The following is a 4804-nucleotide window of genomic DNA, read 5'->3' as shown; positions in this document are numbered from 1 at the left end:
AGCGTAGACAGCAACCGCCACTAGTTAAAAAACCGAGTAAATGTTCTAAACTTTCTACAAAAAGTGTGCCAAGTTTGAATATTCAACACAGGAACTTTTCATTTTTAATCCAGAAAAATACATTATCTGATTCAACTTTCATTTTGTTTTAATCCAGAAAAATACATTATCTGATAATAAACATCCTCATTAAAAAACGCCAGATTGATAAAATGTGATGGGCTCCGCTGCAGAACGTCTAGGCAGCAGTATTACCTACAATTATCTCACACATATTTTGTACAGAGCACACACACACAGACACACACACTCCTTCAGTGTATCAGTATTCCAGTGAGAAGCGCGGCCTTGGAGGAAGGCGACGCGTGTGAAAGTGACAGATGATCATCCTCCTCGTTAGACCATCGATGATGGAGGGAGAGAGAAGACGATGGGATTGACTTATCTGACAAAGAAAAGCAGTGTGTGCAATATGTCACTCCACACTGGAGACACAGGCAATATAACCCTGTGTGTGTGTGTGTGTGTGTTGGTGAGAAAAATCAAGATATGACGGTGTCAGCTCGCTCTGTGTTGGATTCACAGCCGTGCAGGTTGACGCTGTGGCTGCGTGATTGACACACAGAATTGACGCTGCGTTGTAGGAACAGGAAGGTGGAGAAAATAGGGTTCCTGGATGTTAATGTGATCATCAGCAGCTGGCAGGAAGTGATGACGTAAGATAATTCTGCAGGATTGGTGAGCGTTTGTTTTTTTGTGACACGTTGGAGCAGTTTGAGATACAAACACAGAACATGTTGGTGGAGTTCTTGATCCTCTTCTGTTTCAGCTGTTTCTGTTCAGCTTCTCTGAACCGTTGAACAGGGACGCACCAACATCAGGCCGACTTCACTGAAATACTAATGTTATTTAACCAAGGATGTGTTCATTTTTTGGGTTACAGTTGGGAGTGACACAAATGTTCTATTGGGCTGAAAGCTCTGCTCACTTTCTGGTCAGCAGAAAAAAAAGCACCTGTAGAATTGATTATTAGACTTCATGTTATGATAGAAATTATAATAGTCAGACAAAAGGGGCGTGGCTAAATGATTAGGAATAACCATAGTTGAAATCTCAGTAGTAGAACCAAACAGTCCTGGTCTGAAATACTCAACAAACAAAGGGTTTTTGAAAAGTTCTAAAGAACATTTCTGAAACGGAAAAATGCAAAAAAAAAAAAAAGGTGTGTTTTAAAAGGCAGGGCCCACAACAACAACAACAACAACAACCACAACAACAACAACCTGTTAGATGAAACAAGCCTGGTACTGTACGTTCCTACAACCTGTTACTGTAGGAACTGCAGGTAAAAGAAGGAGGAAGAAGAGATGAAGTCATTGAAGCTTGAAGAGTTTCAGGATGAAGAAGAGAGGAGGCAAACTTCAAAAGATATTGTTGGGGATTATCACGCATGCACACACACACACACACACCCAGAGAGAGAGTATTGCAGTAAGGTATAGATCTGTGAGAAGTATTTTCATCAGCATGTTTAATTCATCGCTGCTTCCCTTTTGTCTGATCAGGAACATGAAAGAAGGAGTTTTCGCCTGGAGAAAAGCAAAAAAAAAAAAAAAAAAAAAATGGCTGAACTCATCAATACTCCGACAGCAGCCTCTTCAGCAGGTGCATTGTATGGACTCATGTACTAACAGTGTGTGTATTGGTCTGATTTTGAGTTGTTGTCATTTCTTTTCTTTAGAGTTTGTGAGGAGAATACTGACAGGAGGGAGTAAAGATTATTTAGAGAATGTGAATATTCTAAATATATTTATATTTCTGCAGCTGCTGATGGGTCTACGGTTGACTTCCTCCATCTGAACAGATGCTCAGCTATTGTTATGAAACCACAGGAACTTTGTTTAAAACAGTATTTCTCTGTGCCCCACCAATGGCTTACGACCCTGACTTTGAGAACCATTGCTGTAGGGTACAGTAAGAGCGCTAACGACTGGTTCACTGTGAGGTCACTGCTGGTTCATGAAAGTGGTTTTAAGTCGTTTAAAGTATTTAATGGATTGTTGCTTCTTCCTCTTCTTCTTCTTTTCTTCCGGCTTCTTCCTTCAGGAACTTCAACACCACAGATGATCAGATCACTTCTCTTCTATCTTCCACTGCTGCAGGTCCAGGATGAACCAAATCTTCAGACTTCTTAGTGAATTCATGTCCATGCTGACCTCCATGCACCAGTCTCTCTGTCTGTCTGTGTGTGTGTGTGTGTGTAAGAGTGTGTGTTGTCATTAAAAGTTCATCAGAGATGCAACGTTGCAGCAGAAAGAGGGAAGAATTACCTCCGTCACTGGCTCCAGGAAATCAGACCATAGAGAAAGAGGAAGAGGCAGCGATAGTGACAGAGAGACATAAGGAAGCAGACAGGCTGAAAGAGAGAGAGAGAGAGAGAGAGAGAGAGGGGGAGAGAGAGACTCTCAGACTAATGAACCATCACTTCCTTGTCTTTACCGATACTCTCAGAATTCCAACATCTGTCCCACAAAAACACCTAGCCTCATTATGACACCGCTCAGCCAAGCTAACCCCACCCACCCTCTCCATCGCTGCACACACACACACACACACTCCAGTTCACACACTCACACTGGCGGTCACACGCCGTGGAAACGCAGGTTGACGGTGGGAAAGTCTGCCCTGCAGTCGTTGTCACATCAGATCTGCGGCGCGACGGCCGAGGGCATATGCATGTTGGGTGTGTGCTTGTCTAGGACTCTGCGAGTGTGTGAGTGTGTGTGTGAGTGAGTGTGTGTGTGTGTGTGTGACAGTTTAGATGAGGACTGGCTGCAGGCAGCTGCTTTGCTCCAGGCCACATTCAGTTCCGTCGCGCTGCATTAGTCCCCGACCAACCTGTCACCCCCAGCAAGAGAGTGATAGTGCACAGCTCACACACACACACACACACTCACTCACACACACACTCACACACACACTCACACACACACTCACACACACACTCACACACACACTCACACACACACTCACACACTCGCAGAGTCCTAGACAAGCACACACCCAGCATGCATATGCCCTCGGCCGTCGCGCCGCAGATCTGATGTGACAACGACTGCAGGGCAGACTTTCCCACCGTCAACCTGCGTTTCCACGGCGCGTGACCGCCAGTGTGAGTGTGTGAACTGGAGTGTGTGTGTGTGTGTGTGAGCTGTGCACTATCACTCTCTTGCTGGGGGTGACAGGTTGGTCGGGGACTAATGCAGCGCGACGGAACTGAATGTGGCCTGGAGCAAAGCAGCTGCCTGCAGCCAGTCCTCATCTAAACTGTCACACACACACACACACACACACACACACACACTTTAACATGCACTATAAGCCATTCCAATAGAGAGAGAGAGTTTAGGACACACACACACACGTTTCTAAACACACTCAGGAGCGTTAGCACCTCCCTCATCTCCACTTTTCTGCCTGTGTTGCTTCCAGACGATAACAGCTCTGTCTGGACGAGGTGCTGCTGGACGTGACGCACGGAGGTTCAGTGGGTCTGAGGTGACGCTCATCCGGAATAACAGAGACTCAAATTAGGATTTAGTTGGTTAAGCAAACGGCAGTGATTTTTTTTTTCCCCCCCTCGGTCTAAACTGGTTTTCCTTCCAAAGAATACACAAAAATAAAAATGTTAGCGTAGGGAAGCTAGGTTCTCCAGACTGGTGTGGTCATTGGTCAGGAGACCAACGTGGACTGCAGGTAGGCCGGTCAGAAACTTTAAAGTCTGATTTGCCTGAAACTAAATCCTAAGCCGTTAAATGAAGTGATTTGAGGAGATGTAGAGAAGGTACAGAGCTGGAGTTATGCACATTCAGCAGCAGTTTCCCTCCTTGAACTTGAAACCAGATTATTACACATCTGTAATCTAGGCTACATGCTATGCTCCACTAAAATCTATATTTATTTTTTGTCCTTTTACCAGCTTTATGAAGATGTATTCCATCGTGAACTGTAGTATTTAGTAACTGTAGTAATACTTTTTTTTTTTTAAGTTTTGTTTGAAGTTTGTCAGCGGAAACGATTCCTGTCAATTCATCATGTTTTAGGGCCATTTTTTTTAAAAATTATTTCTGTTTTATGTTTAGCATTTTTGAGCTAACTGTACTAGTTTAAATAATCGGTCAAAATAATCATCATCCTGTTTTTGTTTGCAATATTTAGCCAATGCTAATTTAGTTTGATTAATCACAAATAATCACGATGATGAAGTCATGATTAATCATGATTACATTTTTCACACTGAAAATTTAACTGTTTGACGGCTGATGCACAGCATCAGAAACAAAAAAATTAAAGCTCAAAGTTAGCTGGTTTGCTTGTATTGCATTAGCGTTAGCACACAGAGCTGTACGTGAGTGTGTCGAGCGTCAGTGACCTCAGACAATGTTCCTGACAAAAGTAAAAAAAAAAAATTAAAAAAATCAGTGGATTTTCATATCAGTCCTGACAAGTCAAACACTACTGTGAGCTGTTTCTGTGGAGCAGCAGCGAGTGTCCATAAATGCTGATGTTTACAGAGTAAGAAGAGCCACAGAGCGGAGCGCCTACGGCCAGATGCAAACGCGACACATTCAGTTATGATCACCACTCAACGCTGGACTCCCTGGAACAGACACGTAATGACCAGCACACTGCTGGATACAGTTGCCCTGCAACATTGCCTCAAAATGTTGCCCATGGCCACCAGCACCACCACCCCCCCCTCCCTCCCACTCCACGCCGACTCCGCCCCACCTATCTTTCGCCC

This window comes from Cynoglossus semilaevis, chromosome 7, assembly GCF_000523025.1.
Source record: "Cynoglossus semilaevis isolate Cse_v1.0 chromosome 7, Cse_v1.0, whole genome shotgun sequence".
NCBI lineage: Eukaryota > Metazoa > Chordata > Actinopteri > Pleuronectiformes > Cynoglossidae > Cynoglossus > Cynoglossus semilaevis.
This window is presented reverse-complemented; position numbering follows the sequence as displayed.